We start from the raw sequence: 15,535 nt of genomic DNA on the forward strand, positions 1-15,535 counted from the left end.
AAATAATATAAATAACCTTGCAATAAAATGGTTGACACTAAATACTTTATATTTATTTTATAAAAAGACATTTATTACAGTCATTTATTATGTAATTCTTGCACACATATTATTGAGACATGAATTCTTTGCAGTAAATGAAGTAACAATTTTATAGTTACAACCTACAAAGGGATCATATTATGAGAACCTAAAGTATTGAAGGGATAAGTAATACCGACAGTGCAAGAACAATATTTAATGAAAACCTTAAACCACTACACAGCTGAGGTGAGCATTAAAAGAAAAACCATAAAGGAAGATAAACAGAATTTATTCATTATAATCAAAAGATGATTCTAACATTTCTGTTGCCACATATTTGTCTGAACTATTCATCTTCAATTATTTGATACCTCGTTTTGTTCTGAACTTCAACACGAAGAATATGCTCTGTCATTGTCTTTCAATGTTCTGGTGTCAAACTTTTAAAAGCATCTTTTATGACTGTTTCCATTTGAGCTGCTGAAATGTATGTTTCGTCTCAGTATACCATTTATTTTCTTGGTTGGAATTGTAGTCAATATTATCTGAAACACAATATAATATTCAATACTTTCTCGTGAACTAAACTAATGAACGCAAATGAACATTACACAGAAACAATACTGTGCAAATAGTAGGTGAACCATGTGAAAATAAACTAAACTCGTGGGGATTACGAACAAAGTTATGCACTTTGTTCGCACACGCAATGATTTTCAGCGGCTGTACATGCGACAGTAGCTACACAACGGGCCACGTCTATACAACATGACGAGGTTCCACCACATTGGCTGCGCGCCGTTTGAAAATATCTCCAAAAAGAGTACGTCACTCGATGGATCAGGTAAAGTGGTCATATCACTTCGTCGCCACGGTCTCCCGACCTTACGCCGCTCGAATTTCTATTTGGGGAAATGTGAAGGAAGATGTCTTCCGAAAAAATTGTGACGCTGAGAAGGAAATGAGAGCCCGGATCGGTACAGTATTTAATACGATGAAAACTGACACCACGGTGTGACAACGGGTTTATGCCAATGTCGTGAAAAGTTGTACTAAATGTATCAAAGTCACTGGCGGTCACGTTGAGTAGACCCTGCGATTGGGAGACGCTGAGCAAGTGGACATAATAGTGATTTAAAGTGTCTATTATTACATTCTCCTGGAAATCTTCCCTTGCCAATGGAAAATTCCACATGTCATAATGATAGCTCAGCCTGGTATTCCACCTCATAAACCTAGCTCTTATCGCCTAATTAGCCTACTGAGTGTGACTGGGAAGCTTTTTGAAAAACTTTTGTTAAATAGACTTAGACTAAACTTGTCTGACATAATACCGACACATCATTTTGGTTTTCGGGAGAAACATGGCACCATATAACAGGTAAATCGGCTTACAGATATCATTAGTCGCACCTTTGACGACAAGAAGTACTGCTCCGCTGTTTTCTTTGATATCGGCCAGGCGTTCGACAAAGTTTGGCATGATGGATTATTGTATAATATTAAAGAAAAACTGCCTCATTCCTTCTTCTCCATCCTTCGATCGCACCTCGCCCACAGATGCTTCGAAATCAAATGTAATAACGATGCATCTAAAATACACCTTATTCGCTCAGGGGTGCCTCAAGGGAGTCTATTGGGTCCAGTCCTCTACCTTGTGTATAGTGCCGACCTACCCACACATGCTACAAACATAACTGCAACCTATGCTGATGACACAGCCCTATTAGCAGTACATGATGACCCAGTACAGGCCCCGGCTGACCTCCAATCACAACTGTCGGAGATGGAAGCGTGGCTTGATTAATGCAGAATAAAAGCAAATCAAAACAAATCTGTCCACATTACCTATAGGTACACTTCATAAGTAAACATGTCCTCTAGTTCATCTGTATAATGAAAACATTCCTCAAGCGGATGATGCTATGTACTTAGGAATGCATCTAGACTGACCTGGCGAAAACACATATGGGCCAAACGAAAACAATTTGATGCTGGAGTGAGAGAATTGTACTGGATGATCGGACGCAGGTCTAAGTTGTCAAACATTGGCAAAATGTCCATTTACAAAGCGATGCTCAAACCAATATGGACCTATGGGATTCAACTATGGGGCACAGCAATGTAAATATACTGAAACGATTTCAAAGCAAAACAATACGAAACATGTGTAACATTCTCCAGTACATTAGCAACATGCTGATGCATGCTGATCTAAAACTGAACACTGTGAAAGAGGAAATCACTTTTTTTAATATGTTTATTTCCTGAAAATCGTAAGTTTAAAGTATAATATACTTGGGAATATCGATTTAATAATTTTATCGATAATGTCAATCCTTAGCAACAAAACTAGGTTAGAAATACAAAAAAAAATAGCATTTGTTTATATCCAGAGTATTAATGCGATATTACCTGATTATTTTTCTTATTTTTGAAGTGTGTAAGATATCAGGAATAATTTTAAAATATAGCATTGTGATTTTGTTTTCATAAAACATATTTCGTGTTATATACCATAATGTATCCTTTAATGTTATAAACATTAACACTATTATTGGGTGTATTTTGTCTTGCTGCCAAAGCCTTAGCTAAAATAAAAAAACAGGAGTTAGCTTCCACGCGTAAGTATTACGTTTCACCTTACGTATTCAATATAACGTGTAACAAGCTCAAATAAAATAGTAAATCTATCGTATTCAAAATTAAATTTATTATTCAAACAAAGCAAATCTTATAACTATATTTACAATACTATGACTACATAAAATTAAAACTATCATTACGTGGAAGCGTACCAAGAAAACTGGCAGCTTTACCGCGTCGGATAGCTTGGCTGATCCGTTGACCGAAATAGCTACCAGCGCTTGGGTATTCAAAATAAAATTAACACAGTGATAATGTGAATGTTGCCAGAAAATAGATGTAGTTTTACCCATGTTATAGAGCTTTTGTTTAAATCATGTTTTTTGGTCAATTTGATTAAGACAGCAGGTATTTAATATTAGTATTTATTTACAACGGTAATTGTATGGAAAAAGGAAATTACAACGACATTTGTAAGTTTTCCTATAATTTATAATAAAATAAGGGGCATAATAAAATGATTTCATTAGTATATCTCATAATTTCCCACCGCTACTAATTTTGACTTATAATACAAATTACAAATCAGCCTGGCGCAACTCTCTAATAAACTCGAATATGTATAGCATTGCACTAAAAATAATGGCGTTGTCTCGCTCTAACATATATTCGACTCTTTTGTTTGTTTTGGTTTGAGTGTCATGTGACATGTCATTCATTCAAAATAAAAGTGACTGTTAACAATTTTTGTTACGAATTTTAGTTCTTTTATTTTATGCGTGTATTATTCAGAGTAATGTGCTTAATAATTATTTATATAATAAACGCGTAAGACTTTCTAAGCTTTACCATGTAATAAAAAATGTGTTTAAAAAATTTGTAGTTTAAAATCTGGCTGGTCAGATGGGTCAAGGGGTCAAAAAAATATTAAAAGCCTAATAATTAGGGTTAACTAACTTCTGCTAATATGTATTCTGTTATAATTTCAGATTCAGGACCCTCGCCTACGACTTTATTGCAACATCTGAAAAACGAATACCAAAGACTGTCTAAACCGAATCTACAACGCAAAACAAAACTATTAATAAAATATTAATTATGTTAATTGTTTTTTTCTGTGAGATAACTGAAACGTATCCCTTAGTTTAAACTGGTTAGACTTTGCTTAGGTCAATATTAAAATTAACAAAAGAGAACCTTAAAATTAGACATTATTTATAATAATTTATATATATAAATATATACATATTATTAGTTAATTATCGATTAAATATGTATTGATTCCAATCCTATATATTTATTATATTGGCTGCTCTGATATTACGTCATTACTTGATTATGTTGGTATCAAGATTTAGTGCAATACAATACAAGCGACATTTCTCATTATTTTGTATGGCACTCCCGTCTCTTGAACCGGAACGTAGTGTTTAAATTCTCTTTGTTACAAATGGCTGCGACAGAGGCGTAGGGCTGCTGTAGTCTGTACTCTGGTTGGGCTTTTGACCCCTTTGCCTGTCCAGATGGACGAACAGAACCGAAAAAAGTCTGTACTCTGAAGTATTTTTGCGTTTTGAATTAATTTCGTTCGTTTTCCGTGTTATTTATACTTCAGGAATAATCAATAAAGTAATTGTTATAGTTTTCCACTATCTATCGATGTGTGTTTAGCTGAGGTCATCATCGTAGAGTTCTGCACAAAAGCACTTTGTCAGCCGCCAATCCAGTGGTAGTTATATACTAGAGGTCATTGTGTCAGCCATAGGTGTTTGGAATTGAAACTCTAATAATTCTTTATTAACTTGTTCTTTCATTTGTCTTTCATATGGTAAGAAATATCAATATTTTGATGGAAAACTTCAAACAATTATGTTTTGACAAGTATTCTACAAGTATTGATTAAAAAATGTTATTGTCTTGTTTTTTTGGTGTAAACGAAGGGTTAGGTTAAACTAAACGAAGTTAAACGAATTTATCTTCTAAAAAAATTGTAGGATGTCTTACTTTGTAGGTGTCAAGAAGCTTTTAATTTGTCATAATATGATAATTTCTTTTTCATTTTCTTCTCATATGTTCATTAAAGCTTGATTCTCCTACTCGGTTTTACCTTAACCTTACACCCTCACATTCCTAGCATTTTTCGTTTTGATGACTATGTTCTAACTATTGCTCATAGGTCTGGTAGTTTTAGGTGCTTTTTACACATTTACTGTCATTCTAGTGTTGTGGTTAAGTTTTCTTTTGTTGTGTCTCTTAATTATTTTTAGTTGTTATAATACGCTTGGCAGTTTTGGTTATTATTGTCTATGATTTGGTGGTTTTTAACATTCATATTTGGTATTCTAGAAGAATTAATACTTTTGAACTTCTCTTAATCTCCGGGTACATATTGATACCTCAATTCCAAAGGTTATCAAGTCTGATATTCAGTAAGTTTGAGATAAGTATGAGAAATTTCTCCATAAATGATAACCCATCATTACCACAGAGAAATGTCGAAAAAAAAGTCAATAAGTGAAGGCAGTTTTGTTATTACTTCCAATATATTTTCATAATTCTAGATTATTTTCGTTTTATACAGTAAGAACTTGAGTTGTTTTCTTTTAGTACCCTTTTCTTAATTGTTTCTTTCTTTTTGTACTGAGGTATTGAAATATTCGTTTGGAATGTCACAATCTGTTTTTGGAAAGTCAGATATTTTTACAAACATATCACACTTCTAATAGAGTGAGGGCCTATATGAATTGCCTAGTTGCAAATGAAAAATAATGTTTGAAATAGAAACAACTTCACTTTATAGACAATTTTCATTTATATCCATGGCAACCACAAATACTTTTCTACTAATTTTTCAAAAAGAAAAAGCTACCTACATTACCAAAATACTAGCTAAAAACAGGCTATGCAACCAACCTTTATGAAATAGTGTGATTTGAATGTTATCTCATCCCGTAATCATGGTCAATGTTATGCAGCAACAAGTGGTCAGCAAGTAAAGAAAAATGCAGAGTAGCAATTTTATTTTTAATATAATTTGAAAATAAACTAGTTAGTTGTTATATCATGCAGGTATCCTGTTGGTACAATGGTACAATGTTTACGTTCAGCAGTAAAGCAAGTGATATTTAATTTCTTAAAAATGTATATAAATGTGAAATGTTAGTGTTGAATACCCAGGATCAAACCCACAACTCCCTGAAAAGGAGGCTGTAATCTATAACCACTAGGTTATCACCACTATCCATCTTCACAAAGGTCGCTAGGTATCTCTGCAACATCGTCAACAAGATCTTGCTCATAAAACTTATTGTCTTCCGTTGTTTTATAAAATGCTAAAGTTTCAATGTTTCTCCATTCCTATCTGTAATGTTTTTTATAGATTTGAATAATCTGTGACCTTTGCTTTCTTTGGAATTATCAAGTTTGATGAAACTACAACTGGACTCAACATAGTGATGATTTTATTTTTCTTTGTTATCGGCTTCTTTAGGTAATGTCCTTTCTGTATGACTTCTCTAAAAGCAATAAGTTATTTGTTTTAGAATGTGTTAAGGGAAACCTATTGCACTTTTGCAACTGTACATGCCAGCTGTTCATTGGCTTTATAATTATTAGTGGATAGGGTTATTTCCAATCTTGTACTACAAAAGGTAGTCAATTTACAATAATCACTATCATATGAATGTCGAGGTAATCCAGTTCCTTTACAACACTGATATAGTAAGAAGACTAAAATGAACAAAACCTTTTGAGTTAGTGTATTACTAGTGAATTAGTGTAATACTATATAAAAATTATGATCTTATAAAAACACAAACATGTGACACCTTTTAGATTGTTTAACTTTTCGAACAAACTTAACTGTGGCATTTGATTCATTACCATACAAAAACTTCCCAACAAAATGGTTAGTACTCTTTTTTTTGTACAGAACCAAGATATAATCCAATCACTTTCTGTTTCAATATCTTCTGGTTTACAGTTTACTATACAATATAATGTAAATCAAATTTGTCACTATCTAATTCTAAATTTTCTTCTTGTACATTCGGTTATAAAGGGTGTCCCAGAACTCAATATCAAGCCAAAACTGGGTGACAGGATTGATTGTAACCATCATGAGAAAAATCAGAAAAAAAATCTATCCCATGCAGTTTGAAAATTATTGGCATTTAAGCTAAACCTAGAAATTTGCTCAAACTGTAACCATTTTTCGGTTATTGTGGTTAATTTTTATTATTTTTGTTCATTTTAACTTTGGAACTGTAACCCTAAATAACATTTCTAGAACCACAGTCAAAAATAATGTCACAATTGCCCCAAGTTATCTAGAATCAAGACTATTTGTTAAACTACGTATTTAAAATTGTCAAAGTTTGCCGACTTTGAAAGACCGCCCTTTAAAAAATGTACTAAAGTGCCTTGGCAAGTGCCATTAAAAGTGCGCGCATTTAATCAGGATTGCAAAATAGTACAATACTTGTTAGTTTCATCGTGAATAAAACTAATAAAAAAGTAAAACCTCAAGTAACACGATGTTTGCAAACCCATTTTACTTAGTTCAAATAGTTTTTATTCGCACAAGCTCTTGTAGGTTCTTACTTTTACGGCAAAATGATAAGAGAGTGGTAGTGGACATGTTTGCCATGACCGAGCGAGACAGACAGTGACGTCACTTTTCATTTGTCAAAACATTTTATTATACATTTAAATGTAGCACAAAATGTTATTTGGATGATGTATTTATTAACTTTTCAATCAGAGGTTACTGCTAATAGTAATTAAAATGCCAAACAAAAAAACATTGATAATAATTATAAATCAAGACAAATGCCAGCTCCGCTACGCTCTCAATAGGCTTTGAATAAACTTTTACTTTGAGAACGCCCCAATAAAAAAATTCCAGGGGATTTAAATCTGGGGAACGGACTGGACACGAGATAATGCCTGAACGTCCAATCCACCTTCCCGGATATTCCTGGTCAAGCAAATCTCTTACATGCGCTGCGTAATGCGCTGGGTAGCCATCTTGTTGATAACACACGTAGCGACGATCTGTTAGGGGTACGTCCTCTAACAATGTTGGTAAAATTTCTCGTAAACAATGCAGGTAATATGTGCCATTCAAGTTCTCGGGCAGGTCAAAAAGCAATATAATTTTGCCTTTTAAAATTCCCGCCCACAGGTTTACTTTAAAGCGATACTGGGATCTGTCTTCTCGCATTAAAGGTGGATTCGCCACATGCGACTCGTGACAGTTTATGTTTTCTAAATGTAGATTTATCTGACCAGAGAATTTTTAGGATGAATTGGGAATTTTCATTATGCCTCTGTAACATTGTTCTACAAAATGAAATCCTTTCGGGATAATCTCGAGGAAGAAGACTTTGACCTCGTACTTGAAACACATGCATTTCGGATCTTTGTAACTTAACCTTGGACTGTTTCATAGTCTGAGCTATCTGTGTCGATTGTTGCTACTTGCGTGTTAATGTGCACATTCAGTTCACCACATCTCTTGCAGGCATTCTGGTTACTTTTAAGTTTGGCTATAAACGATATATATTTTTATTGTGTATTTATTGCCGATTCTGGAGGAAGCTGAATAATTGTGTAAAGACATCAACGATGTTGTTAGTTTTGGTAATGATTGAACTTAATTAAAATTTATAAAATTTATTCAAATTGTGTTGAGAATATCAGGAGCGGAACTATACTGGTTATGAGAGTTAGTAAATTACTTTCAAAAAAGCACTCTTCGTAACCTCTTGTTATATCATAATTTGGATCAGTTTCAATAAACATGTTAGTTTATTCATCCAAAACCATGGCTTTCTTATTTTTCTATTTATTTTTGTCACTCCAAATGATCTCTTTATTGATTGAAGTTTTTGTTTCGTGCTACTAGTAAGTGCATCTTTGCAAGACTCAATATTCAAATGAGAAACCGCCACAGATTTTCTTGGCTTGCAATGAATTTTCTTAGTTCTTTTTTACCTGCATCGGCTTTGGTGCTCTCGTTTCCTGCAAGGAATCGATCAGCGTTTGATCTATTCCATACGATAATATTTCTTCCTGTATGTCTAGTATCTTTTCTTAGAACTTCTCGCGAATTCATTGGAAATATTCTCGATGAAACCACTTTTTACTCACTCTATGGCTTCATTTAATTCTACTAACTCACTAATAATTTTAAATCCACTTAAGTAAGTGGAGATCTATATTCAGCAGAAACTTGCAAAACCCTAATTTTTTTCTCTCTTCTTCAGCAGTTAAAACGGTAGGATGCGAATCAGACTAATTCATATGCTCCTTTTTAATTTTGTTCTTTATCGTCCGTCTTGGTATACCAAACAGTCGTTCAGCATCTCATGAAGTGATTTTTTTTATTTAAGTACCTCGCATGCTATGATTTCACTTTCTTTTTCGGATCCGAGATTTGTTTGTTTTTCTGAAATTCAAAATGTTAAATTGAATGAATCAACAACAACAATATTATGAAATACATAATAATAATTTACTTCCGTTTATTACTTTGTGCGCGTCCCGGTATCAAAATTAGCTTACGTTATTTCCGGTTATTATTCATGTGCAAAATAATAAAACACGTCTATAAGTTGCCTCGTTTCTGTACAAATTAGGAACAAACAAATATATATACTTTCGCATTCATCATAGTGGGTATAAATTAGGATCACTTACAAGAAGTAATAAGAAAAATAAAATTTTATATCACCTATTGTAAAAATTTTTTGGGCTAAGTTTTCTTTGCAATAGTTGCAACCAGTCGGTTCGGTTCAAGTAGACTTGGCACGTTGAGGTGCTTTTTGGCATGACAGTCCGTGATGTTTTAGCTTGTCGACACATACATTTAACTCTTAATAGCCTGATTTACGAAATAGTTTTATTTTAAATATTATACTGTGTTTGCTTGAAGGTCTAGATGAAGGGAAAAATAGTTAAAAAAATCACAATATTTATTTTACATATTTATTTAGAAAAAAAAAACAGGTATCAATTTTGATACTTCAGGCATTAAGGCCATAAAGAAATCAGATATACCTAGGCATGAAATAATGCGAAACACTGGTTGTTTTTATTATCGCATAACGACACTTTACACTTTTTACAGAACCAAGAGGTAAGTTTCCTACAATTATTAAATTTACACTTATTTCTAGAATCCATAAAATTTTTTTCATGATCAATACAATCGTAACGCACGTCAGTAGAGGGTAGTACTTGTACACGTGTCCGGGGTCTTTTAGAAGGTACTTTAGTATCTTGTAGACTGTTGGTACTGGGTCTTCCCCTTTTATTTTTTGAGTGACTTTGATATCTACATAAAGTATCGGCAAGCTCAGTTCTAAAATCTGCTAACATCAGAATATTCTTCTGAAGTTTTCCTTTCACTGTGTTTACCTTTTCGTATAGTACCCAAGCATTGATGACAGTCCAGTAATTTTTTTTTGTACCAGTCATTTTATTGAGTGCTCTCACTTTTCTTGTCCTCTTCCTATCATTCATAGTTAGATAATAAAACCAAATTACAATTATCATTTTCATAAATTGCTTTTTGAAGCAGGTTGATATAATTACCCATAGCATTAAAACTACCAACATTGACAATACAATGCCAAATGCTGGTGATACCCATTCATTCTTGCATTTCTCAAATTGTTGATTATAAGAGCAGTATATTCCACAGTCTTTGAACTCTACATCCACAATTAATGATCCAAACTCATCGTCACATTTCCATTTCAGCAATCCTATTACAAAACTATCATGTATATAAGTTGTGCCATTCATCTCAACATTCTTTGTTATTCCATTTATGATTATATGACATTTATCATAGTCTGATATCATTAATATCCCATGGTTTACTGCCACTCTTGCATAAGTTGCGAATACAATTATTAAAAAAACAGCTGCCACTTTCATGTTGATAGTGTTAAAAGTCTTTTATATATTGAATCCCTGCGTGCTGCTTACAAAACCACAAAAGTCATGTCTAACAAGTGGTAGAAGAGCCTCGTTGTCCACTTTATCGACTTTATGCGGATGCGATATCGACCAATGAAGCTATCCATCAAATCAACGCCGCCCATGTGTGCATTATATTCTTTTATGACCCGAGGACATGATACTTGAACATTGGCCTTTAGTTTTTTATCGTAGCGGGTTATAGTATCCGCTGGTTCAGCGCCAACATACGTGGAAAGTAATAGTACTTGTTTGTTGTCTTTCCAACTTGTGGCCGACAATTCTTGACCTTCGTGAGAGGCCACATTTTCGTGATATGTTCCTCTGGGTACGTTAGACTTCATAATTTCCCGTTTCTCCGGCAACTTGCATGACTTTCCAAGCCTGTTTCTCTGTACTGTTCCAAGACAATAAATACCTTCGTTGGTCAAGTAATGTAGCAGAGGAATATTCGTATAAAAATTGTCAAAATAAGTTATATGATTGACGTGCCTTGTATGTATTCGATACAGCTCCGAGATCTGGTTCGCCAGGTAAACGGTCTATGTCCTTAGCTCCTGAGTAAATCTCAAAACTGTAGACATACCCAGACAGGGAGCATAAAACGAATAATTTGAATCCCCACTTATGGGGCTTGTTGGGTAAGTATTGTTTCATCTGCTATATTTTTCGCATTATTTATTTTAATAGTACCCAAATTTTTCGACATGTTAACGCATTTGGGTTGATTTTCATCATCTGTATGATGATCTTTGCTGGTTTCAATATTATCACTTGTTATACCAGATATTTCCATTAAATCCCACAGTAACGTGTTGCGATTCGTATTTAAAAGAGCATGCATCTTTTTTGATTTGTTTATGTCAACATTATTCCAATTCTTCGATACACTAACGCTTTTGGGTTGATTTTCATCAACTGTATGATGATCTTTGCTGGTTTCAATATCAAAATTTGTTATACCAGACATTTCCATTAAATCCCACAGTTACGTGATGCGATTCGTATTTGAAAGAGCATGTATCTTTTTTGATTTATTTACGTCAACATTATTCCAATTCTTTGACACGCCAACGCATTTGGGTTGATTTTCATCATCTGTATGATGATCTTTGCTGGTTTCAATATCAAAATTTGTTATTAATTTATTTATTTATTAAAAGGTACATCAACAGTACACACATATAACAATTACATATAACACTATCTAGGAAATTACATTACTGATGCGAGTACCAATAATAGATGTACACAACACTCACAGATGCTGCAAAAATTAGCCTAAGTTTGTTCGATAGCATGGTATATCAAAAATACACGAATTACCTTTACAAGGCATGTTGTGAGGGACGTATATTTTAACAGCTTCTAATAATTTAGGACAATAAATAATACCATTTATTAATTTATATAAGAAAACCAAACCTAAATTCTTACGTCGGTCATAAAGGGTGTTCAACTTAAAAAAATTACTTCTGTCCTATATTTATACCAGACATTTCCAATTAATACCACAGTAACGTGATGCGATTTGTATTTGAAAGAGCATGTATCTTTTTTGATTTATTTACGTCAATATTATTCCAATTCTTCGACATGCTAACGCATTTGGGTTGATTTTCATCATCTGTATGATGATCTTTTCTGGTTTTGAATATCATCACTTGTTATACCAGACATTTCCATTAAATCCCACAGTAACGTGATGCGATTCGTATTTGAAAGAGCATCTGCTATATTTTTCGCATTATTTATTTTAATACTACTCAAATTTTTCGACATGTTAACGCATTTGGGTTGATTTTCATCAACTGTATGATGATCTTTGCTGGTTTCAATATCAAAATTTGTTATACCAGACATTTCCATTAAATCCCACAGTTACGTGATGCGATTCGTATTTAAAAGAGCATCTATCTTTTTTGATTTATTTATGACAACATTATTCCAATTCTTTAACACGCCAACGCATTTGGGTTGATTTTCATCAACTGTTTGATGATCTTTGCTGGTTTCAATATCAAAATTTGTTATACCAGACATTTTCATTAAATCCAACAGTAACGTGATGCGATTCGTATTTGAAAGAGCATGTATCTTTTTGATTTATTGACGTCAACATTATTCCAATTCTTCGACATGTTAACGCATTTGGGTTGATTTTCATCAACTGTTTGATGATCTTTGCTGATCTTTGCTGGTTTCAATATCATCACTTGTTAAACCAGACATTTCCATTAAATCCAACAGTAACGTGATGCGATTCGTATTTGAAAGAGCATGTATCTTTTTGATTTATTGACGTCAACATTATTCCAATTCTTCGACATGTTAACGCATTTGGGTTGATTTTCATCAACTGTTTGATGATCTTTGCTGATTTCAATATCATCACTTGTTAAACCAGACATTTCCATTAAATCCCACAGTAACGTGATGCGATTCGTATTTGAAAGAGCATTTATCTTTTTTGATTTATTTACGTCAACATTATTCCAATTCTTTGACACGCCAACGCATTTGGGTTGATTTTCATCATCTGTATGATGATCTTTGCTGGTTTCAATATCAAAATTTGTTATTAATTTATTTATTTATTAAAAGGTACATCAACAGTACACACATATAACAATTACATATAACACTATCTAGGAAATTACATTACTGATGCGAGTACCAATAATAGATGTACACAACACTCACAGATGCTGCAAAAATTAGCCTAAGTTTGTTCGATAGCATGGTAAAGGGTGTCCAGCGGAAAATTTTGTTTTTTAAACTTAAATAAAAAACATATTATTAAACTCAAAATATTTATTATATTTTTAAAACAAAGCACGTTTCTGCGGATTTTATTTTTTAAAAATAATGTCCTCCAAGTGACGTCCATTTCGCGTAACACACTCTTGTAAGCGAACCCTCATATTGGCGAATACGCGCGAACACAGTGCTTGGGGGATTGCATCAATTTCACGCCGGATATTTTCTTGTAGGGCAGATATGGTGCGGGGATTATTACAGTAAACTTTGGACTTGAGGTATCCCCACAAGAAAAAATCACAGGGCGTCAAGTCAGGCGATCGTGGTGGCCAGGCTATGTCTCCGTACTTGCTTATTAATTTTCCAGGGAAAATGTCCCTTAACTTCGACATGGACACCCTGGAAGTGTGCGGGGTTGCCCCATCTTGCTGGAAATGTGTCCTATTGTTGCGTCCTGGAAAAACTTGCAATTGCGGCACTAAAAACTCATCAATCATGCGGCAGTATACAGAGGTATCCACAGTTTCCCCCTGATTAAAAAAATACGGTCCGATTATTCCTTGAGCTGAGATGGCGCACCATACTGTGGTTTTCGGGCAGTGCAAACTTTTCTGATGACGTTCTCTTGGGTTGTTGGGATTCCAGTAACGCATATTTTGCTTGTTTACGTAACCCCCGATGTGAAAATGTGCCTCATCGCTGAACAATATGTTTCCAAGTGTTCTGGGGGTTCGAAATCGTTGCAAAGCCGTTCTGGCGTACCTTTCTCTTGAAACATAATCGTTCTCATTCAATTTTTGGACAATTTGCATTTTATAGGGATGAAGCTTTAGTTTTTTTTTCAAAATCGTATGCACAGTTGACTTCTTAATGCCTGTAGAGGCGGCAATCTTTCTTACTGATTTCCTTGGATTTCTAAGAATTTCTTGACGCACCTGTGCCACTCGTTCTGGTGTTGCTGCCGACGTAGACGGTCCTGGTGGCGGCCTATTGATCATTGTCCCTTCTTCTCGAAATCTTTGCACCCACGTTCTGATAAGCTGCGTACTCGGACCATCGCTTAATCGCCGAATGTTGTAATGCAAACAAAAAGCACGACGCGCTCGAATAGGCGAATTGCCGTTCAACAAATATTGTTCCACCGCATACGCGCGGTGCGCGCCCGACCAATGACTCATGGCGACTGACAAATCCGCAGAAACGTCGCTTCTAACGTCACCCCCTCCGCAGCCCTAACCCCGCTAACAAATGAGTAACGTTTATTTAAAGTTGAAAAATTCCCGCTGGACACCCTTTATATCAAAAATACACGAATTACCTTTACAAGGCATGTTGTGAGGGACGTATATTTTAACAGCTTCTAATAATTTAGGACAATAAATAATACCATTTATTAATTTATATAAGAAAACCAAACCTAAATTCTTACGTCGGTCATAAAGGGTGTTCAACTTAAAAAAATTACTTCTGTCCTATATTTATACCAGACATTTCCAATTAATACCACAGTAACGTGATGCGATTCGTATTTGAAAGAGCATGTATCTTTTTTGATTTATTTACGTCAACATTATTCCAATTCTTCGACATGCTAACGCATTTGGGTTGATTTTCATCATCTGTATGATGATCTTTTCTGGTTTTGAATATCATCACTTGTTATACCAGACATTTCCATTAAATCCCACAGTAACGTGATGCGATTCGTATTTGAAAGAGCATCTGCTATATTTTTCGCATTATTTATTTTAATACTACTCAAAATTTTTCGACATGTTAACGCATTTGGGTTGATTTTCATCAACTGTATGATGATCTTTGCTGGTTTCAATATCAAAATTTGTTATACCAGACATTTCCATTAAATCCCATAGTTACGTGATGCGATTCGTATTTAAAAGAGCATCTATCTTTTTTGATTTATTTATGACAACATTATTCCAATTCTTTAACACGCCAACGCATTTGGGTTGATTTTCATCATCTGTATGATGATCTTTGCTGGTTTCAATATCAAAATTTGTTATACCAGACATTTCCATTAAATCCCACAGTAACGTGATGCGATTCGTATTTGAAAGAGCATGTATCTTTTTGATTTATTGACGTCAACATTATTCCAATTCTTCGACATGTTAACGCATTTGGGTTGATTTTCATCAACTGTTTGATGATC

The sequence above is a fragment of the Leptidea sinapis genome, chromosome 2, assembly GCF_905404315.1.
Source record: "Leptidea sinapis chromosome 2, ilLepSina1.1, whole genome shotgun sequence".
NCBI classification, from domain to species: Eukaryota; Metazoa; Arthropoda; class Insecta; order Lepidoptera; family Pieridae; genus Leptidea; species Leptidea sinapis.